The sequence below is a fragment of the Tenrec ecaudatus genome, unplaced genomic scaffold (genome assembly GCF_050624435.1).
Source record: "Tenrec ecaudatus isolate mTenEca1 unplaced genomic scaffold, mTenEca1.hap1 Scaffold_85, whole genome shotgun sequence".
Taxonomy (NCBI): Eukaryota; Metazoa; Chordata; class Mammalia; order Afrosoricida; family Tenrecidae; genus Tenrec; species Tenrec ecaudatus.
This window is the reverse complement of record NW_027459694.1, coordinates 578756-603456: the sequence shown is the minus strand read 5'-3', so window position 1 is coordinate 603456 and position 24701 is coordinate 578756. Positions and strand designations below refer to the sequence as shown.

Sequence of the window (24701 nt, the reverse complement as noted above, 5' to 3'; positions counted from 1 at the left end):
TATCCTTTTTTTTCAAATTGGAGAATTTGGCTCTGATATTTCATGGTGGTTTTCTTTTAGCTTCTATCTCATTTTGGTTTTCTTAACTTTTTGAATAATTATGTACTCCTGTGTTGTTGGTCAAATTTTCTTTTATAGTTTGTCAAAACTATTTTCTTTGTATGTATTTTTGTTACTTCCTTTTCAGGGTTTTTAATGAGACATAGATTATTTCTCTTGATTCTTTTGTTGTTTTTTGGTGGTGGTTTTTCTTGTCAGTTATAGTCAGAGTGATCGTCTTTGAGCTCACTGATTTGATTTTCCTTTTCAGAAGGAAAATCTATTCCTCAAGTCATTTACTGTGTTGCCTAATTCTGTTATCTCATTGTTTATATTCTTAGATTCCCTTTGATTTAAGATTTCTTCTATTGTTTTCCTGAGTATTCCCTACATGTCTAAATCATTCTTCGGAATCCTGTTTCTTATAGTTCCAGGGCCTCTTTTTCAGAATTCTCTATTGGATCTGGGCAATTTCCATTTGTTTACATTTGTTTTTCTTGATGTTTTGGGTTTTCTGTGGTTGATTGCTGTTTCCTCAGAATCCTAGTAGTAGTGCCAGTGATATGAACACTTAGTTGGCTTTGTCTAGTGATGTGGGAGAGGTCTAATAGAAGGTGGAAAATATGGTGAAATGAAGGAAAGGGGAGAGAGATGAGTAAGTGGTGAAAGTGTGGGGGAAGATACAATAATGTTTTTAGCTTACCATTTTCCTAGACAGTTTAAATGGCGTCTTCTTGGCATTTGGTTTTTCCTACCATTTTATCCTTATTCCCCACCTCAGGGACCCAATGTGGATGTTCTGCTAGCTGCTGAGTATTCCAGTTATGTAAATCTGACTTACACAAAATGGATTCTGGAACTGGTTCATTTGCTACAGGGTGGGTTTGGAGAGCCACCAGCCCACCTGAAGATGAACTTGAAGTAAGAGACTCCGTTACAATATTGACCTCCATGTGCCCCCACACCAAATGGTGGGTCACAGTGATGTTTTAGGCCTTCTAGAATTGGTCTCAGTTAGAGCCAGTGTCCAATAATCCCTAAAAAAATCTAATTATTTCTTTTCCCACAGTGAACACTCACTCTTGTAAAATGCTGATGATCCATTTGAGGAAGGCTGACAAAAAAATAACAGAAAATTTTGTCATTATAGTGGGGGTCCTTCCACAGGGAAACATAGCCCCTGCTCTTTTTAATGGGTTATGGGTCTGTAAACTATCTCACCTCAGGGAATGATTGAACAATTATGACTCTTCTAATCATTTGAGTTTCACTGCTGTTCACTTGACCCAGATTTTTTTTTCTGCTTAGACAAATCAAGTAAATATTCATTAGGTTTCCTATGTTTTTCACTCCCAAGGACTTCCTGCCTGAGTAGACAATACCATGAGTCCATGACAGTCAAGCTGTTCTGATTCCCACTTTGACTCAGCTGTCCATTACAGTAGCCACATCCACCTGTCTCTGTCAATTAAGTGCTGCCATTTGGCCCCTACTTCCCTGCAACCCAATCAGCCCAAGTGTAGTTAGGTGTCACTATTCCAATAAGTCCATTTCCACAGTGAAATGTGACTTACATAAAATAGCAATCTTCAGAGATGCTGGGACTACATTTGCAATTGGGCTCCCTCCTCTTGCAGTAAAGGTGTGAGTTCTACTCCATGTGCGTCTGTAGACCCATCCTGATTAATCCATTATAGCATGCCCAACTCCTTAATCTTGTGGATACCTTCTGCTACAATATACTTTGACTGGACTTGTCATTGAGCATGATTTATTTATGCCATCATACAACCCACGAATCAGCTTCACTGAATCAACCAAAAAGTGTCTTAGATTGAAACATTAAATTTATATTCTGCACTTAGTGGGCCCATATCAGTAAACTAAGACTGATCCAACTTTATGTTCTACACACCATTATTAGCCATTCTTATATCTATATTCTCTATGTTTCTGGAAATTCTTTTGGAGTATAGTGTACCTCTGCCTGGGTCACCATGTATATGTCATCTTTTAGAGCTTGCTGGAACATAAGTCTAGTCTTAGGTCTAGAAGCAATAATGGGTGGTGAATTCATTAACTGGAAACATTTATCAGTATCTTTTAAAGCATCTCCTCAAGCAAGGCTCCAGTAAATGCCCAGGATTCATATCAGCATGCACTATTGAGTTAATCTTTTCATGTGGTGGGAAGGGATAATAGTTTTTTTTACTGATCATGAATTAAGATGGAGCAATCTCTTCAGATGGAAACAATCTGCTCTTAGCTAAAGTAACATTATGGAAATTGGGGGCTCAATCCACCCGTCTTCTTAATTATCTGCCTGTATCTCCCCATCCCAAGGCGTAAGAGTCCGTTTTGTTCCCAATCAATATTCTCAATTTAACAGCATTTGAGGTTGAGAATTGAGTTGGCACTATAATTCATCATTCTTAGGATATTACTCTTGAGTTTATTTTTTCAGTAATATCACCTCTGTTACCACAAAAAGAAAACCTTTTTTTTAAAGAATAAATGTAAACTTTGAAGTCTTTTATGCATTTTTTGATCTTTGACTCTGAAGTCCTGAGTTCATGTCTTTCCTTCTACCAATTTATCTTTTGTAAGTAGGATAAATAATCAGCTTCTCCATACTGCTTACCCCGAAACAATTGCAGAAGAATATCAAACATGCTATCACTTAGAGCATCAATTTCCACCAATTCCTGATGTGCGGGTGGTGATACACTGCGTGCATCGAGTAGTGACTGTCAGACAGGGTAGAACTGCCCTCTGTGGATTTCTGAGGCTAGTTATGGGAGTAGAAAGCTTCATCTTTCTCTTCCTGGTGGTTTTGAACTGCTGACACTGAGGTGAGCCCAATGCGTAACCACTACAGCACACCGCACACCACGATTTCACAGTGCCCTTTATACTCATGGGGGCAGTTATTAGTACCTTCAAACCTGATCAGACTTGGGAACCAATTGAGAAAATTGATCTGTACAACTTTGTTTCTCTAGAATCACTCTTGGAACCAAATGTTTTACACCGGGTTCTCCAGAGAAGCAAAAATTGTGGTGTGTGTGTGTGTGTGTGTGTGTGTGTGTGTACTGCTATACTGAACCCAGATCTGGATTCTCTCCTCTGGAACACCAGTTTCCTGTGAGCTCTTTTCCTATAGTTACACCAGAGTAGGGTTTTTGTGCTTGGTGAAGTATAGGGTAAACAGAAAAGATGACTCGCATTGAGATTAATTGACACAGTGGCTGTAAAATGAGTTTTAGGATGGTGCAGGACCAGGCAGTGTTTCCTTATGTTGTACAAAGTGTCACTATGAGTCAAAACTGACTTGATGACATTTAGCAATGTAATCTATATGTGTTTTTTATTTATTTTCTTTTTTAATGTCAGTGATTGTTTATTTATTTACTTATTTGTTTTAAAAGATCATTTTATTAGGGGCTCATACAACTCCAATCACAATCCATACATACATCAATTGTGTAAAGCACATTTGTACATTCAATGCCCTCATCATTCTCAAAACATTTGCTCTCCACCCAAGCCCCTGGCATCAGGTCCTCATTTTTAACCCTCTCTCCCCCCTCCCCCCTCCCTCATGAACCTTTGATAATTTATAAGTTATTATTTTCTCATATCTTGCTCTGTCCCACATCTCCCTACCCCCACTTTTCTGTTGTATGTCCCCCAGGGAGGAGGTCACATGTAGATCCTTGAAGTTCCCCCTTTCTAACCCACTCTCTCTCTATGCTCCCAGCAGCGCCACTCACACCACTGGTCCTGAGGGGATCATCTGCCCTGGATTCCCTGTGTTTCCAGTTCCCATCTGTACCAGTGTACCTCCTCTGGTCTAGTCAGGCTTGCAAGGTAGGATTCAGATCTTGACAGTGGGGTGGGGGGAGGAAGCATTTAGGAACTAGAGGAAAGTTGTATTTTTTCACGTTGCTACATCGCACCCTGACTGTTTCGTCTCCTCCCCAAGACCCTTCTTTAAGGGTATGTCCAGTGACCTACAAATGGGCTTTGGGTCTCCACTCCGCACTCCCCTGCTCATTCACTATGGTAAGATTTTTGTTCTGATAATGCCTTAAACCTGATCCCTTGAAACTTTGTAATCGCACAGGCTGGTGTGCTTCTTCCATGTGGGCTTTATTGCTTCTGAACCAGATGGCCGCTTGTTTACCTTCAAACCTTTTAGACCCCAGATGCTATATTTTTTGATAGCCAGGCACCATCAGCTTTCTTCACCACATTTGGTTGTTCACCCTTTTTGTCTTCAACGGTTGTGTCGGGAAGGTGAGCATCATAAAATGCCAATTTAAAAGAAGAAAGTATTCTTACATTGAGGGAGTACTTCAGTGGAGTCCCAATGTCCTTCTACTACCTTAATACTAAACCTATAAATACATGCACATAGATCTATTTCCCTAGTCTCATGTACAAATATATTTGCATATGTACATGTCTTTATCTAGACCTCTATGAAAACCCTTTGCCTCCCAGCTCTTTCCTCTATTTCCTTTGACTTCCCTCCTGTCCCACTCTCATGCTCAGTCCCCACCAGTGTTTCGGCAATTCCTCTTAGTCACATTACCCTTGATCATGCCCAACCAGGCCTCCTACACCCTCCTCACCAGCAATTTGGATCCCTTGTTGTTCCCTTGTCCCTGGGTTTGTTAACACCACTTCCTTACCTCCCCCTCTCCCATGTCCCACGGAACTATTGGTCCCGTTGTTTTCTCCTATTGTTCATCCAGCCTATCTTATTTAGACAGACCTGTGGAGATAATAACATGCACAAAAACAAGACAGAGCAAAACCAAGCAACAATATACAACAAAATAACAACATACTAATGAGAAAAAACAAAACACAACAAGAAAGAAAACTTGTAATTAGTTCAAGGATTGTTTGTTGGTCTTTAAAAGTGTTTTCCAGTCCAGTCTGTTGGGGCATCATGCCCTGGCCCCAAAGTCTACCTTCAGCATTCACTGGGGACCTCGCCGCTCTATTCCCTTGCTGTTCTGTTACACCCCTTAATTATTTTGCCTCGATGTGGTGGGATCCGATTGGGTGCAATACCCACACTGTGTCTCTGGTGTTGTCCTCTGTAGAGATATGGGTCAGTGAGGGACGTCATGTCTCATAGTGGGGCTGGCCATGTGATCCTCTCTGTCGACTGACTGCTCTAATTGGGAATATCAACCTCATGGCCTGGTGGTCCATGATGTGCTCTACTCTCTCCTCCTCCCCCTTCATATGCTCCCATATGCTCTGATCAGATATGTCCCTTTTCCAGAGCTGTAGATTCAGTGCTGTCCGTTGAAATAAATTCTTCTGAGGGGAGGGGCAGGTGTCCATTTGGTTGGTGTTGGGGCCAGCCCCCCAGACCTCTCCACTGATTCACTACTCCGCACCGGCATGTTGCATTCACATCTTGGAGCACCGGGTTGAAATCTGGTCCCTCTTTCCCTATGGAGACAAAAATAGTACCCTCCCATTGGGTGGGTTAGTGTCCTGTGCCCCCGCTACCCTTTTCTTTATTATTATTTTTTTTCTTACCCCACCTCCGTTTTAGTTGTGTACCATGTGTACCCCTGTGTTTGGTCTGGTCCCTGCCATATTATGTGGTCCTTGCCCCAGGAATGTTTGTATACCGTAGCTTTTTCCCTATGCCTCTTTTGCCTTTTTTTTTAAAGATTACCTCAGCAGCCTTTGAAGTCTTTCCATATTTAAGTCAGTGCTATCTGAGGTCTGTTTTCTTTTTGCCCTCTGGGTGAGGTTGTTCTATGTGGTGGGCTCTTATTTATGCTTGGTGGGTGTTGTTCTTCTGCCCATACTGGGTTTGCAAGGATCTTTTGTAGGCTGGATATCTTCTAACGTATTCTTTGAGTTTTTCCTTGTCTGGGAAGACTCTTACTTCTCCATCTATATTGATAGATAATTTGACTGGGTAAGGTATTCTTGAGTTTGCATTGTTTTCCGTCAATTTTGGGAATATGTTATTCCACTCTCTCCTCTTCTTCATAGATTCTGCTGATAGGTCTGAGCATATTCTTATTTGGGAACCTTTGTATGTGATTGCTTGCTTGTTTTTCCCTAGCCGCACTCATGATTTTCTCCTTTTCCTCTAAATTGCATAATTTAATTCTTTTGTGCCTTGGTGACTTCTTCTTGTGATGCAGTCTTGCTGGGGTTCTTTCAGCCTCCTAAATGGTTGCCTGGTTCTCATTCACTAAGCTGGGGAAGCTTTCCTCCAAGAATTCTCTCACTATTGTTGCATATGACTTCTTTGTTGTCTTCCTCCGGTAAGCCAATAGTTCTCATGTTGTTCCGCTTCATAACATCAGACATCACTCTTAAGTTTTCTTCAACTTCTCTGATGATCTTATTAGATTTTTGTTTGCATTTGTTAAAGTCTGCCTGGCTGCCCTCCAAGTCACTGATGCAGTTCTCTGATTCCTCCAGTCGATTCTTGAGTTACGTGAGTCTGCTACTGGTTTTTGTTATCTCCTCCCTAAGTTCCTGTATTTCTCTTTTATTTATGGCTTTTACCTCTTCTATCATTTCATCCTTTTTCTGTATTGTTGCCCCATATCCTCTATGAATCCAAGTAGCATTCTGAAAATTCCTTTCTGTGACTGTTCAATGTCTCCTTCCTCTATGCATGTCATTATGTTCAGGCCATCTTCAGGCATTGCCTTTTGTTTTTCCCGTTGTTTCGTTGAGGTCGTTTGGGCTGATGGCTGTTTGCCTTGTGTTGGTTTAGATGAGCCAGGTGCCATTTTCCTGTGAGTTGTATAGCACTGGCTCTCTCTGGGAGACTTGCAGGAGAACTTCTTCGAACTGCCTATAGCTTATTTCACTATGGAATTAACCTACCACTTTATCCTCCTATAGCTTCCCTCTCAGGGAAGTGACCCAGAAGGCTGGTGGGTTGCCTGCTTCGGTGTTGCTGAGGTTGGGCAGAGGTTCCTACAACAGCTTGAAAGGTTGAGGAGTGTTGGCTGAGCTACCTTAGGACTCCAGGCACACATGTAGGAATTCCCCTGTTAGATGTTTTAGCAGAGTATCCCCTGGTGGAGGTTGGCAGGCCCTTTCCCAGCCTCCCTAGCTACACAGGGTGGAGTTCACCTAGCTGGGTGTGGCCCAGGCATACATGCCCTAGGCTAAGGGGAGTGGTCTGGAGAGACCAAGAAAGAGAAAGAGGAGGGAAAAAAATCAAGCCCGCTGAGCCTGTGGGGGGCAGGGGAGGGGAGGATATAGTGAAGACATGGAAACAAAGTAACAAATGTAGCTGAGTCCCGATCCCCCGCCAGTGGAGCTGCAAGGGTTTAGTCCCTGCTCTGAGGCGGCAGCAGCAAGCTGTGGCTGTGTTGAGAAAAGGCCCCTGTGCAGCCCTCCAAGACTGAGGGGGAACAGAGAGGAGCTGCAAGGGTCCAGTCCTTGCCCCGAGGTGGGTGGTGGCAAACTGTGGCTGTGTTGAGACCAAGCCGCTGTACAGGCTCCAAATGGTCCCAGGCTCCAGCAGAGACAGTGGCAGGGCCAAGGACAAATCCAGCCGTCCTCCACTGAGGTAAGCCAAAAGCCCCCAGCCCCTCAAAACCATGTGGGTCTGAGCCTACTTATCATTATGATGCTCCTCCTGCATTCCAGCAGTGTTGAAATTCCCTCTAAGCAACTCTCCTGGGCTGAAATCTGCAGAGTTCCTCTGGTATGTATTACTCCATCGCCATCTTGCCGGAAATCTCTGTTGTTGCTTTTTTTTTTTAATCTCCCCCCCTCCCCAATCTTCTCTTAGGAGCTAATACAGACATCATACCATTTCATAGTTCAATCTCATTAAACAGCATTGTGGTATTGTGACCAAAATCCACTTCAGAGTCTTTTCTTCCTCCTTGATATCAGTTCCCCCTACTAATGCACCCCACCCACCACTTCCCCCACTGCACCCCCAGGAACCCTTATTCTAATTGTTGTTTCTCTAGCTTCATTTATCCTGTGTTTCATATACCAAAAAACATTGAAAAACACATAAAAAGCGCCAAGAAGGCTACCCACAATGACAAAATACAACAGATATAAAACCCAATATTAAAAAAAACCACAGAAAATATTAAAAACCAAATCAAGGTCAAATGTATCAAGTGGCAAAGTTTTAACCAATCAGGTCAGGTTTATCATTTTAATCTACAACAGTCATCTCTCCAATATTCTCTGTCTGATAACCAGCTTATTCTCATCTCTCAATTATGGTCAGAAGGAAATCACCAAAGGCTTATTTCCTATGTAGATCCTGCAAATATATTTTGGCCTTCTGATGTCATCCATTGCCTTCTACACACCAGAATCTCACAATATAAGCTCTGATAGTATTCCATCCTTAATATCTGGATTATATAATTTATAATCCTTAGGTCATAGATGTTGGTGTGCTTCTTCCATGTGGGCTTAGTTGACATATCACTTAAATTGCTGCTTATTTGAAAACAACCCTTTAAGAACCAGATGATGATAGCCTGGCACTATCTAATTTCTTCCCTGCACTTCGCTATGCAACCGTATCTTCTGTGTTTCATTTGTGAAGGTGAGTAATGAGTAGGGCCATGTCATCAGAAATAATTGTTCTTAGCCTGGAGCTAAAATTAAGTGCGAGCCCCAAATCCATTCCCAGATCTATGTTTTTAATTTGCCTCTGGCTCACCTTAGAGATATCCTTGTTAGTTTATGGTAGCAAATGATATCAATCTTCTCCATGGATCATAGGACCTTTTGTTTATAGTGTCATTAATTAAGCTATGGTACTAATTTTTTGAACACTAGTGAGAGAGGGAGATTAAATAAGGGTAGGCTAACTATATCTCAATATCTAGATTATTCATTTTTATAGAATAAATCCTTACCTGACTGGATGCTATTTACTTAAAGAAGTAGAGTTGGTTATCAGGCAAAACTTGCAATAATATTCACTGATAATGCCATTCAGGTCTGCCAGAATAAAACATATCTTAATACAGCAAGTAAGGCATTAAAGTATTAAGTCAATGTTGGTCTACCTACTGAGCTAGGTGTTTATATAAATGCATGTATGTGATCATGAGGTGTCAATAGGATCAGGTATCAGGCATCAAAGAACAAAATATCATATTGTGAATGAGGAGGAGGAGTGAGGAGGACCCAAAGCCCATATGTAGGCAACTGAACATCCCCTTACAGAATGGCCACAGGGAGGAGATGAGTCAGTCAGGGTGCAGTATAGCAATGATGAAACATGCAACTTTCCTCTAGTTCTTTAGGCTTCCCTCCCCCACCCCCATCATGATCCCTTGTACAAATCCAGCTAGACCAGAGGATGTACACTGGTACAGATAGAAACTGGAAACACTGGGAATCTAGGACAGATGAACTCCACAGGACCAATAATGAGAGTAGTGATACCAGGAGGGTAAGTGGAAGGTAGGGTAGAAAGGGGGAACTGATCTCAAGGTACATATAACCCCGTCCCTGGGGAGTGAACAACAGAAAAGTGGGTGGAAGAGACATTGGACAGTGTAACACATGACAAAATAATAATAATTTATAAATTATGAAGAGTTCTTGAGGGAGGATGGGTGGGGAGGGAGGGGACAAAATAAGCTGACACCAAGGGCTCAAGTAGAAAGCAAATGCTTTGAGAATAATGATGGCAACAAATGTATAAATGTGCATGACACAATGGATGCATGACACAATGGATTGTGATAAGAGTTGTACGAACCCCCAGTAAAATTATTTTTAAAAATTAAAATAAATGCAAGTATTTGATTGTATGTGTGTAATAAAACACATAGACACAAGTATGGATATTTCTTATATATAACCCAATAACTCATTATTAAGATTTGGGGTTTTCAGGGACAAGGGAATAACACATGATCTAAAATCGATGGTAAGGAGGCTGTAGAATGCCTGGTGGGTTGATCAAGTGCAATGTAGTCAAGAAGAATTACTGAAAGCCAAATGAAGGTCAAACATGATAGTGGGACAAGAGGAAAGTAAAAGGAAATAGAGGAAATAACTGAGGCAAAAGATATTTTAGATGCATAAATACAGGCATGTACATGTGTAAATATATTTATATATAACAATAGGGACATAGATCTATGTGCATATATTTATATGTTAAATAATAAGGTAGCAGACGGACATTACTCAACATGGCTCAAGTCCTCCCTCAATGCAAGAACACTTTGTTCTAATAACCTGGCATTCTGTGATGCTCAGCATCCCGACAACAATCGCTGAAGACAAAATGGGTGCATATGCTAATGTGGTGAAGAAAGCTGATGGTGCCCAGCTATTAAAATATATTAGTGCCTAGAGTCTTAAAGACTTGAAGATAAAAAAGCGGCCATCTAGCTGGGAAGCGAAAAAAGTCCACATGGAAGAAGCACACCAGCCTGTGTGATCATGAGATGTAGACAGTATCAGGTATCCAGCATCAGAAAGGCCCAAACAAACAATCATATTGATTCAAACACTGGGGTAGGGATGGGAGACCCAAAGCCCATCTGTAGACAATTGGACATTCCCTCACCATAGATTCACAAGGAAGGAACAAGCCAGCAAGGGTGCAGTATAGCACTGATAAAACATGCAACATTCCTGTAGTTCTTTAATGCTTCCCTCCCCCAGCCCCACTATCATGACCCCAGTTCTACCTACAAATCTGGCTAGAACAATAATGAGAGTAGCGATACCAGGAGGGTTGGGGACAGTAGAGGGAGAAAGGGGGAACTGATCCAAATGATCAATGTAAACACACACACACACACACACACACACACACACACACACACACACACACCCTAGGGTGAGGAACAACAGAAATTAGTGGAGGGAGACAGCAGACAGTGTAAGATATGAAAATAGCAATAATTTATCATTTGTCAAGGGTTTATGAGGATAGGAGGGTGGAAGAGGGAGGGGGGAAAAAAAGGAGGATCTGATACCGAGGGCTCAAGTAGAAAGAAACTGTTTTCAAAAGGATGAAGACAACATATGTGCTAAAATGTGCTTGAACTAATGGTTGTATGGATTGTTGCAAGAGTTGTAAAAGCCCCCAATAGAATGATAAATAAATTTTAGATTTGAAGGATTAAAGCCATAGTCTTTTGGGACATCTCATTCATTCAGTATAATTTAGTTTATGAAGTTATGTTCTACTTTTTAGTTTGTTGAATTTTTTCTGGAGTTTCAAAAGCTTATGACTGGTCACCTAAGGTACAACTTAAAGTTCTACTTAAAGTGAACCAAAGAGTAAGATGGAAACTAAAGACCCGAAGAAGAATCCAATCCAAAAATCACATCCACATTTACCTGAGACCAGAACTAGATGGCTACCATTACCTAATTAGTTCCATTGTAGATGGCTCCTGATAATAAAACCATAAATTCCTATTATATAAAAACAATAAAAGATAGATCTGATCTGGAAGACTTAACATTATTGATATGAAATAATCTTTAAACCTTGAACCAAAACTCACCCTGAAGTCTCTTTATAGCTAAATAACACATTAGCCCCCAAACTAATAAATACCACCCATAAGTACTGTGTCTTTTTAAAGAGATCACCCATATGTGACCCTGATAGACATTGAAGCCAGATTTAAATGAGGATGTGGAACAAGGGATACCATTGCTGATGTCAGTGGATCTTGGCTGAAAGCAGAGTACACCAGAGGTTGCTTGTGTTTTATTCACTAGGCTAAACTATCTCATGTGTGAATCATAACAGTTTGGATAGCCATGAGAAGAATGGGAATTCCAGACCACTTCATTGTGCTCATGTAAAACTTGTGCATGGACCATGAGACAGTTGTGGGTACAAACAAGGATATCCTACTCAGTTTAAAATCAGGAAAGGTGTGCATCAGGGCTGTGTCCTCTCACCACACTTCTTCACTCTGTGTGCTGAGCACATCATCAGAAAAGCTGCATTTCATGAAGAAGAATGGCAATGATTAGAAAAACATAATAACAATTTGTGATGTGCAGATGACATGATCTTACTTGATGAAAATCAGGAGGACTTGAAGTAATTTCTGATGAAGATCGAGGATTAAAGCCTTTAGTATAGATTACATCCCAATATAAAATAGATCAAAATCCCCACAACTGGACCAATAGGTAACTTGATAAATCGAGTAGAGATTGAAGTTATCAAGGATTTCGCCTTGCTTGGATCTGCAATCAGTGCTCATGAAAGCAGCAGTCAGGAGATTAAATGATGCGATACATTAGATAAATATGCACAAGATCTCTTTAAACTGTTAAAAAGTAAGGATGTTACTTTGAGGACTAATGTGTGCCTGACCCAAGCCATGATACCATTTTGACTGTATCATTTCAGTTCCCTCATGAACCTTTTCACTTCCCTTGCGTACACATGGAAATTGGATATTGAATAAGGAAGACTGAAGAATAATTTATGCATTTGAGCTATGGTGCTAGCAAAGGATATTGAAAGTACCACAAACTACAAAAAACAAATCTGTCTTGGAAGAAGTAGAGCAGGGAAGCTCATTAGAGGCAATGATGCCAAGACTTCATCTTCTTTCCCTGTGAATGTTATCACGAGAGACCAGTAACTATGAAAAGAGGAAGCCCTCGGAAAGATGAATTGACACAGTGGCTGCAACAAGGGCCTTGAACATATGAACAATTGTGAGCATGGCACAGGGCCAGGCAGTGTTTCGTTGTGTTGTACTTAGGGTCACTATGAGTTGGAAATGACTCAGTAGCACTGAACAACAACTAAAATAAGTTTAGAGCCTTTCTACCTAATATATATATGTCCATCATGTCCTGTCGTGTATCTATCCATCCCTCTATCCAGTTGTTCCTCCTTAATTTAGAAAACCTTACTGGTGTTGGTACACTTCTCCTAAATTCTTCAAGTGGTACCACGTTTAACTATCTTCCCTTTATTTCAGGCCAACTTCAAGTCTGGAGCCCTCTGGAGCTCAGCAGCCCCTCCTTTCATACCCCTGAGATCCAAGCCCAGATAATCTGGGAAGAGCTTGGCGTTGGCAGCAGTGGTTTCCTCAGTATGCAAGAGCTGACTCTGGTCTGTCAAACCATTGGGCTACAAGACCTTGAGAAAGAGGTGAGAGAAAGCCTGAGACTGACCTGTCTCAACCACTTTTCTTTGAAATGTTTGGTCTGAAAACTCTCACCCTCTTTTAGACTATGATTCAGACATATCAATTTCTCATTAAAACTCTTGACTGGCTTCAAAACTCCTGTCAAAGAATATATCTCAGACCCCCCCCCCATTGTGATAAACTCTCACCACTGTAGGGCAGTTGTGCCAGGCACTCTTAGACACAGTCACTCAAGATCACCGTTCCCTGCCTGCCAGGCTGATTGTACTACGGCCAAGTAAGGCCTCTTTAGAACCTGTCTGTAGTCTCATCAGATGGGAATAGAGGTGGAGTGTTATATTGCAGTCCTCACTCTTCATTAAAGCGCTCTTGGCCTAGCTGCTGTTATCCTGTGACCCACTGGAGCCAGGCTGGTTTTTGTGGGTACATCTTCCACCAACATACTGCAAGTTCCCAGCCACAGCAGATAGGAAATAAGTTATTTATGGAGTTCAGGCAGTTTGAATGACTCAGCTACTGATTATGGAACTAAAACAGACATGGTAGTATAGATTTCCCTTGAGACTGATAAGGAAAAATATTTTGGAAATACAGCCAGTTGGGACCTAGACAATTTTGAATGTGGATGAAGATGAGCAAGCTGCCCTTGTTGAATGCTTGATCCAAAAGTTTGGAGAAGCAGGAGGCCCAATGGTGACATCTGGGTTGAGCTGCCTGTTTGTGGAACCTCTGCATCAAGCAAAACATGTGTTCTGATCCAGGTGTATGACTTTTGTTTAGGAAATGGAAGATTTGTTTAACAAATTGGATCAAGATGGAGATGGCAGAGTAAGTCTTGAGGAATTCCAGCTTAGCCTGTTCAGTCATAGACCCAATTCACTTCCGAAATCTTCTACTCCCATCGAACTGAGTGATCCTTGGACTCATTACCAGGTAAAATAGGACAAATAAATTATGAACCACATTAAGTATTATCTTTCTGATGACTGCAACCATAACCGTCAGCATCTTTCACAAACCTGTCCTCTCTGAGTCACCTGACTGTTGTCCAGGGGTTCAAGAGGGATAAGAAACAGAGATATGTGTTTGAGATTCTGGGGTCACACAGACCTCCATAACTGTATGTCCCTGGATGGCATGCTCATCTCTGAGCCTCATGCTCCTCATCTATAAAATGGGGCAATTGTGATGCCTGCCTCCCAGGTGTTGTTCTATAAGACCAAGTAGTGTCTGACATGACAGCTTCAGCCATTCTTAATTGTGGGATAGAGAACATTTCAGTAGGGAAATCCCTTTTCCCTCATACCATGATGCAGCAGGAGAGCAATGTCAAAGAGCATTCTGCAACATCTCCCTCGGGCAGCCCTTTTGATTTAGGTCCTGAGTCTGGATTCCTCCCTCCTATCCCTGGGTTTTATGTCTTGCAGAAGTACCAGATCTCCGTGCAGCTTTAAACAGAACAGATTTAGGCAGTTTCCTTAAATCATAGCATTGCTCAGTGACTGCTGGGTTAGCACTTTCCGAACAGAAGAAATTCCTTCTCCCACCACAGAGCAGACTGCTCTAAGGAATTCTTGCTTTCTGCACAAGGATGTGGCTGACTCCCATGTTGTGTGGGAGGCAGAGTAAAACCAGTGTGATATTCTTCACCACTGAGTAGGTACTTCTGAGAGCATAAGTTTTTCATTCTAAAATCAACAAGAATGCAGGAAGAAGATATTCAAGAGCATTAAGGAGAGATTTCAGGCCATATAAGGTAAAAAAAAAATCAGAGTATGGCCCTTATATGTCACTGATTGGGTTAATTGGCAGATATGACTTCCTTGAAGCAGAAGCAGCCCCATGTTCCCTTTGTATTCATCTGAAGTATAGACTAATGTGGACACTGAACTAGGGATGGATGTGCGCATAGTTGGCATTAAAGAATCAAGATAGTGGCTATAGAGCCGTACCGCTTCTTGTGCCATGCACACCTTCCTGAACAGATGCTCTCTGGCCAGAGGTGTGAGTTTGTAAGGAGGAATCTTGGGGAAATGACCTAGGCAGGCAGGTATGTCTTCCAGGAGACACCCACATCAAGTGAAGTGTGATCCCTGTTTGTGGATTAAGATTTGAACATGGAAATGGGTTTCTCTTCTTTGTCAAGGATTTTCTCCAGGGTAAGTTGCACTGAGGCTAAGAACTAGGGAAGATACAGAAACAAGGGTAACTCATGTCCAAATGTGGAGACCTAGGTGTTGCTGGAAGCTAGTGTAGGATAAGGATCTCAAAGTGGCACCCCTGAGCCTGCAAGGGCAAGATCCCTAAGAGTTCTGTAACCTCGAATACCACTGAAGTATGGGTCCTATGGTAGTTACACAATCTGGTGTCAACTTGTGGAGGGGTAGAGTCTAGCCTATCAATCAGGTCATAGCTTGATGACCTCATTTGGACCCACCACGAAGATAAATAGCTCACTGGAGGCCAGATAGACACAGTCTCTGCATCGTCTTCCTTCAGACAAGTCACATGGAGCTAGGCTGATGAAAGCCAGAGCCTTAGAGCTGGAGGAGCCACGTGGAGACCCACACCAGCACTGAGATGCTTAGACTGCCACTGGATCCACAAGATATTTTACTCTCTGATCTTCCTGCATTCAGTATCATTGCATATGTTTTGTGAGTTTGAAGAGGACTTTATAGATTGATGTCAGACATATGTGCTAATATCAGACTTACGGACTTGATTTGAACTAGGGTGGGATGTTTTTGTGATATTCAACTGCTCTTGTATATAGAGCTCTTTCTACACACAGATGGGTGTCAATGAATTTGTTTCTCTAGTCTACTCAGACTAACACATTATGGTCCCTTGGGAGTGGAGTACTAGATAAAAGAATCATAAAGATGGAGAGTGGATGTTTGTTTGATCTCTGCTTCATGATAGTGCTTCTTTGGCTAGCCAGAAGTCAGATATGGCCATGCAGTTTACTGGATAGTTTTCTGGAAAGAACATGGGAAGTTAAAGTTTGGATTCTTTTCATTGGTTGTAGTCTTTGGTTATTCTTGTGTGAAATGGTGAAAATGTGATTAATGTATATTTTGAGCTCAGGGGACAAAATCACCCCTTGAATTTCTCAGAGTTGCTTAGTGAAAATGGCTGACAGAAGGTCAAAATGGCTGAGAGAAAGCTGGCTGGAGGGGCAGGGAGCACTTCAGGCAAGACGGCAACTGAGTAACACATAGCAGAGGGACTCTGCAGAAATTAGCGCAGGAGAGTCACTAAGGGGGATGTTGTGCACTGCCTGGTTGCAGGAGGAGCGTCATAAAGATAAACAGGCAAATATCCACTCGGTTTTGAGGAGCTGGGGGCTTTGTCTTACCACAGTGAAGGCTGGCTAAGGTCTAACCTTAGCCCCACCACTGTCTCAGCCAGAGACGGGATCATCTGGAGCTGGCACAAAGGCTTTATCTTAACACAGCCACACTTCAACTCCGAATTGTGGAAGGGTTTAAACCCCTCCAGCCCCAGGGTCAGGGATGGGGTTAAGCTATATTGTTACTTTTGTTTCTCACTCTTCCTTCTTTCCCACTACAGTTTCAACAGGCTCTTCTTTTTTTCCCTCTCTCTTTCTCTTCCTTTTAATCTCACACACCACTGCCAACCTCCAGGCATCTCCTCTTATCCTAGGGCTTTCACTCAACAAAGAGGCTAGAGATCTTAATATTACAATTAGACAATTTGACCTGATAGATGTGCACAAAGCTATTCACCCAAATACAAAAGAATTTACATTCTTTTCAAGCCCACATGACACATATTCAAAGATAGAGGTGCTGGGGCATTAGATGAATCTGCATAAGTTTAAGCACATTGATATATGTACCTCTCTCTCTGACCACTGTGCCATAAGACTGGAAAACCAACAAAAGGAAGATGAAGAAAACAAGGACAAACAATTGGAAGATGATAACTCTCTTGCAAAAGGAGTGTGTGCTGGCCCAGATCAGAGATGAAATTAGGGAATTTCTGGAAATCAACAAGAATGAGCACATGATGTACCAAAACTTATGGGACACAGCAAAGGCAGTTATCAGAGGAAGTCTCATAGCAATACATGAACACATGAAAGAGGAAGAGAGACTTATGATTGATATGCTGGCACAAAATTTACAGCAACTAAAGCTGAGTCAACAGGACAAACCTATTAATAGATTAAGAAAATAAATGATAAAAATCATGGCTGAGATTCAGAAGAGGGAAAATAAGAAAACTATGGTAAAATTAGTGCTGCTAAAAGTTGTTTCTTTGAACAGATAAATAATTGACAGGTTTTTCTTTTCTAATTTGTCATTTGTTTTTTTGTTGTTGTTTTCTTTTGTTGCTTTGTTTTGGTCCGTCATGTTTTTGGTGCATATTATTATCTCTGTAGGTCTATCTAGATAAGATAGGCAGGATAAACCATCTGGAAGACAAAACGGGACTGACAGTATTGCAGGGACATGGGTGAGGGACAGGTGGGGGAAAGGACATGTGTGTTAAAAGCCCAGGGACAAGTGAACAACAAGTGATCCAAAAATGATAGCAACGAATATGTAGGAGGCCTGGTAGGGCTTGATCAAGGGCAATGTAACCAAGAGGAATTACTGAAACCCAAATGAAGACTGAACATGATAGTGGGACAAGAGGGAAGGCAGAAATGATCACAATGATCTGCATATAACCCCCTACCTGGGGGACGTACAATAGACATGTGGGGGATGGGAGACATTGAACAGTGTAAGATATGAGAAAATAATAATAATTTATAAATAATACTTTATAAATTATCGTGAAGGCAGGAGTGTGGGGGAGGAAGGGAGAAAATGCTTAGCTGATACCAAGGGTTCAAGTAGAAAGAAAATATCTTGAGAATGATGATGATGGCAACAAATGTACAAATGTGCCCGACACAATGGATGTATGAATGGATTGTGATAAGAGTTGTATGAGCCCCAATGAAATTATTTTAAAAAATAAAAATAAATAATGAACCCTGGCTCTGGCTTGATGCTGTCAGAGGCCTAATGCCGTATTTTCTATCAATAGAAGCGTTTAGATAATGAGTAAGATAACTAAATAAGCATCGAATTTGACTGTTTTACGAATAGAGCTTAGGATCTGATGCTACTCTGTTTATACTGATTTTTTTTCTGTTTATTATTATTGATATATGATTGATAGAAATGATTATTGGGAAATTTGAAAATAGAGAGCTTGTAAGCCCACTTGTTTCTCGTCATTAAAACTGGATTGTTAGATGGGTTTAGGACACACCCGCAAAGAAGGCTTTGAAAAAATAAGCTCTGAAAAGAAAAGTGTCTTCAGTGTTGAGGACATTTAAGGGTGAAGAGACTTGCCAAGGGCTGTTGACAGATTGACAGGGGGAAAAAAGGGAACTCTTTGGATATTTAAATTTTGAACTCGTGGTTTTGTCAGAAGCTGGGAAAAAATCTGGAACCATGAAGAAAACTACTCTCTGGGGCTGAATATTACAGGGAGCCTGTGGGCAGGCTGAACTGCTTGCTAGGCGACCACCCAGATCCACTTGTTGAGTGGAAGTGGGCGAAATGCAGCAATAAAGAGACTGATTGAGTCTGGCCACTGACACTCATGGACCTTGTTTCAGGAACGTGAAGAGAAAACGAGAGTGGGTTGACTGGTCTGAAATTCATGATCTAGCGCAAGGGGGCTAGGCTTGTTGAAAATTTGTGACAGTGCCCATGGTCTAGAAGCGAGGTGACCAATGGGCACCATGTGGACGCTGAGTGAAGCAGCCCACATTGAGTTGACCAGAATCCGACCAGATGAAGAGATGTTTGAGCCTGTGAAGTAGAGATATTGCTGCAGACTTCATGGATAGCCTGTCCTGATTTGACTTTACTATGGATGGGGAGTTCACAAGGTTCTAACTGGGATGAAGGTTCCTCAGAACACGGCTGATGTAAGTGGGCAGTATAGAAATTTTATACCTAAAATGGAGATGATAAAGGCATGAAGTGGTTGGCTACAAACTTTCATAGGTGCTGGAATATGTACATAGGATTATAGGTTTAAGTGTGTGTTCCTTAACTGCGATGCTTAGGCATAGAATATTGTTTTGTCACTTATATAATATGTTTAAATGAGGATGGCACATACTGAATGGTACACTTATTAGTTTTATCTTGTTAGTTACAGATATGATTTTATTATTTTTTTGTTAAGAGTTATGTATGGGTAAAAAGTTGTGTAAAAGTGTCAACTTGACAAAGGTTGGTCTGTGGTAGTTACATATTCTGGTGTCAACTTGTTGAGGGGTGTTGTCTAGCATGTCAATCAGGTCACAGCTTGATAACCTCATTTAGGCGTGCCACTGAGATAAATAGCTTACTGGAGGCCAGATAGATACAGAGGCCAGATAGATACAGATAGGTGCTTCATCCTCCTCCGGACAAGCCACATGAAGCTAGACTGATGGCAGATAGAGCCATGGAGCCACATGGAGACTCATGCCAGCCCTGAGATGTTTATAATGCCACTGGATCCACAAGACTTTCCATCCACTGGCCTGTGATCTTCCTGCATTTGGCATATTGCATGTGTTTCGTGAGTCTGAGGAGGATTTTATAGATTGGGATTGGACATATGTGCTAATATTGGATTTATGGACTTAATCTGGACTTGGGGTGAAATTTTTTCTCAATATTCAATTGCTCTTGTGTATAAAGCTTTCTCTTAACACCTATGAGTGTCTATGAATTTGTTTTTCTAATCTACCCAGACTAACAGGTCTTTCAGCACAGCAACTTGACCCATTATCCTGCTGTCATAGCCATCTACTCTTCCTGTCACGTGTATTTCTACATACAGCACACACTTGTACACATATCCACACAGTTTGGACCCATCCACTGTATACATGTACACCCACTATATATACACACCTGATACATGTAGTCAATGCTACATGTATACACCCAAACTATAGATGCGTCTGTCATACACACACACACACACTTAACTATACACACACACTATATATGCACATGATACAAGGTGGTACCCTTCCAGAACTGGAATTGTGCTGGGCAGAGTAGACCTTTCATAATATGACTTTTTCTCCCTCTTTGAGAGCTCCGAGTTGCAGCGCCACCTGAGAAGGTTCTCTCTGGTCACAGTGAATTTTTTGTAAAAGCGGTTTCACTGGAACCTTGTTTTTCATGATGGCGAATTTAAGAGAACAGCATGCAGCTATGAAACTTTGTTTCCTCCTCAGGAAAAATGCCAAAGCAACTGTTGTGATGTTGAATACAGTTTAGAAAGACAGTGCTATGGGAAAAACTCTAAGTGTATGAGTAGTTTTCTCATTTCAAAAGAGGTGAAATGTTGATTGATGGCAAACCTCATTCTGGACGTCCATCATCTTATCGAACAGATAAAAATGTCAATTTGTAGTGCATTTGGAATTCGTTCCACCAGGTTAGACTGTTAGTCAAGCTTTCTATTAGAGGATCTGAAAAGATTTCGTAACAGTGTGCGGCAAAAACAGGCCTGATTTATGGCAGACAGGGGACTGGTTTTGCCACCATGATAATGCACCTGCTCACACAGCCATCTCAGTGTGCCAGGTTCTGGCAAAAAGCAGAATGTCTCTCTTGCCCCATGCACCTTACTCACCTGACCTTGCATTGTGTGACTTTTTTTTGTTTCCTCGAAGAAGAGGGACATGGAAGGATAACTATTTGAGGACATAGAAGAGTGAAGAAAAACACTAGGGAGGTGCTGTCAGCCATCCAAACAGATGAGTTTGAAAAATGTTTCCAAGAATTAAATTGCAGATTTTACAAATGTATCAAGTGTAATTGAGAGTACTTTGTAGGTGACAAGTTTGTTTTGTAAAAGAATTTAAATGCATGCCCCATGGTTGCTGGGCACTGTTGGGCAGATACAGCTTTCCAGCGATGGCAATGGGCCAGAGCGATCCTGGGATGCATGCATGGGGCTGTTCCTTTTCAGCAGCCTCCATAGCCCGGTCACTGGTACATGGAAAAAAATTAAATACATAGCTTTGAAAAAAATTCCAGGGTTTTTTTGAGGGGGTACCACCTACTATATGCACACAAATTGTAAGGCACACAAACTCATGCCCACCACACACACTGCTAGTGTACGTAAACATCATAAACACAGTGCCTACACATCCCTTCACTATACATTCTGTATGCATTCATGCACAGTATATTCATATACATGCACTCTCTACACACCCACACTAAATTCACTGCAGAGATATGAGTGTATACACAGTATATAATACCTTTGGGGCATAGAATGTCAAACTGAGGAGTGGGCGGATTCAGTCTTTCGTTTGTGGAGCACAAAGTCCTACCCCTCTCTTGATAGCTCTCACCTGAGAATTGCCCATTTGCACTGTCATTTTAGGGCAGAAACTGGAAGGAGGCCAGGGTGGTAGAGTCTCCTGTATTATTTCAAAGTAGAGTGTGCCATATCTTGTGTGTGTCTCCACAGTTTGGCTATAGAGTGTGATGTTTGACCATGTCATGTGGTATACCTGTTAGATAGATAGATAGATAGATAGATAGATAGATAGATAGATAGATAGATAGATAGATAACCTACTTACTAACAGGTATACTAGCTCTGTACTGATGTCATATATATATATATATATGACAGCAGGAGAATCAGGTGGACATGGTATAGGGGAAACCCATTCTGAGCCTCATATTTTCTAGAGTAAGTGGCTAGAGGGTTCATAGCAGTTCCAGATGCATTTGAGTATCAGGGACTCTCCATTGATAGCCATGGTGCCCTCTTCCACCTGCAAACAGAGTAAAATACCTGCTCTAGAGTGTTGTCCAGTTGGCACGCAGAGCACCCAGCGTAGCTTAGTAAGCTCGGTGAACAAGCTCCTTCATTAGAGAATTGGTGACTCAGTGAGTACAGGCAGAGGAGGTTTCTGCTCCCTTGAGCCTGACTCAGGAAGTGTACTGCTGGGAGAAGATGAGGGATGAAGGGTGGAGAGTATAGCTAGGACAAGCCTGGTGGTCATCAGAGAAGGGACCGGAAAGAGTCCAGGATGAGCCAGAAAGAGCAAGAGGAGCATGATTTAAGCTGTGGGGCTGGACTTGAAAGGGCTAAAAAATAGCTAGGTATCCTTCTATCTGGAGGCCAGCGAGCCGGTGTGTCAGAAAAGAGGAGTTAAGGGTGATTGAGCAAGGTATTGAGGGTCCCAGATCCAGATCCCAGCCAGCAAGGCAGTGAGGAGAGGGTAGCTGAAGAGCCATGAGCAGGTTGGAGCAAGGTGGTTTTTACTCTGAGGGAGGCAGGAGCACTGGATGCCTGGAGCAGAAATGTGATGACCTGAAGGCGTGGAGAACACTCATTCTTACTCCCAGGGATTCCTGACAACACATATTTACTGGAAAGGGCTCTGAGGTAGAAAAAATTTAAGGGAAATATTTCTTGCCCTTGTGGATTCATAGAATATCTGAACGTAGCAGGTCAGCTTTCCGCTTGAGAGACTTTACCATCATCGTAAGACTCCCCTAGCTTGCTTAGCTGAAAGCTGCTTGCTTCTGTATTCCCAGTAATGTGCAGTTTCACACACAGGGAAGCCCACTCTGCTTTTGGAGCCTCTTAGGAATTTCTCCATGATGGCAAGCCCCTCTTTAGGCTCTTCCTTTGTGAGGCCCTGTGTACCTTGTTCGTCATGCCAGAGAGATGCGGATAGTTCACGGGCTGCACTTACACACCCAACTCACACTCATCCTCACTGCCATTGACTCAGTGTGGACTCATAGCGACCATACAGGACACAGTAGGCCTGCCCTGGCAGTTTGCAAGCCTGTAGCTCTCTGTGGGAGTAGAAAGCCCTGTCTGCTGCCTTCTGGCTCCAGAGCAGTCATGGCTGCTTTGATGAATCACATCACTGTGCCCAGCCCTCTCACCTTTGCTAGAAAGTGAAGAGAGCGATAACTGGTGAGGTTGTTCTTGCTAGGCAGCGTGCAGGTTTGTGCAGTGGGGGACACGAGAAACAAGAGATTGGGCTGAACAGACGTGCGTGCTCACAGCACTTTCTTGGTCCCTGGTGTACAGACCACAGAGGAGAGCAGCTGCCACACGACCACTTCGTCCCTCGTGTCCATCTGCTCAGACCGGCACCTCTTCTCCGGCATCGATGACGGCACTGGGTTTGCATGCCCTGAGCAGGTGGTGGCTCTGTGGGCCCAGGAGGGCATTCAAAATGGCAAGGAGATTTTGCAGGTTTGGAAATGGATGGCCACAGCTGCTCCGCTGAGAATGGGCTGAGGGTGGGGTGGGAGCCCGAGAGGGTTACTGTGCTTGGCCTCTGCTCTCTGGCTTCCTTACTCCTGCTGCAACAGAGAATCCCAGACAGGGAAATTCTCGGGAAACTTTTCTTTTTGGCTATTAATATATAAAAATTTTAATTTTGAAAGAGCATAAATAAAATACAGAGAAAACAACAGTGATAAAAACACTCTGAAGGTAGGTTTTCATGTATTAGATACTTCCCCCTTTGCCATGCTAACCTTTCAGGCTTGTTGCTTGGACAAGGCAGCACTCCGACGGGCGTTGGAACAAGCACACTTTTGTGGTGGCATCAGAGTCAGAGAAGGTGCATGTATATAGTCAGCACTGACCACTACATAAGGGCATGCATTCTGCCAAGTCCTTTGATCAAAAAAGACCTAGGTGGGAACTGTGCCACTTGGCTCCACAGGCCAGCCTCGCATTCCTGGAAGCCATGGGGGTTTCCTGCCCATGCTCCTCCATTTCTTCTGCAACTGGCCCAGGAGACTAGCCTGGTGTAGCTCTTGCTCTTGGACTTAGTGTCACACTGTGCAGTAGTCAATTTAAAATAAATATAGCAAAGATTCATTTTTAAACATTCATTGTTTCATTCTGTATATGTGGGTGGTAAGATGCACATAACATCTCTTTTTAAGTTTATTTTTCAAAATTCTGAGAGAGAAGGAAGATTTCATTTTCTGTAATACTTTTGACCATGGCTCATGTCCTCTGATACATAATTTTTCTACCAATACAAATCATCAGTGTGTGTGTGTGTAGATAGATAAATAGATAGATAGATAGATAGATATTATGGAGATATGAAATATGTGTCAGGATTCTTTACATATATTACGTTAGGAGTCTCTCCCAGAATTCTTTTAGTTTGAAATGGTAAAAACTCAACTCCAAGTGGCATAAGAAAAAAGGAGAATGTAAAATAAAATAATAATTTATAAATTATTAAGGGTTCATGAGGAAGGGGGCAATGGGGAGGGAAGGGGAGGGAAAAAAGGAAAATGAGCTGATTCCAGGAACCCAAGCGGAAGGTGAATTTTGAGAATGACGAGGGCAACGAATGTATAAGGGTGCTTTACTCAATTGATGTATGTATGGATTGTGATAAGAGTTGTATGAGCCAAATAAAATGATTTTTTTTTTAAGAAAGAATGTTAG

At 42.0% G+C, this 24701-nt stretch overlaps 1 non-coding gene and 1 pseudogene across 1 annotated transcript; both read left to right on the top strand.

Moving 5' to 3' along the window:
- The window catches only part of LOC142436912 (ninein-like protein), an 88885-nt pseudogene that overhangs the window by 5079 nt on the left and 59105 nt on the right, over positions 1 to 24701 (top strand).
- On the top strand, positions 21106 to 21237 carry LOC142436913 (small nucleolar RNA SNORA84). Its single transcript, XR_012782173.1, has one exon. It is a non-coding gene; the product is annotated as a small nucleolar RNA SNORA84 (small nucleolar RNA).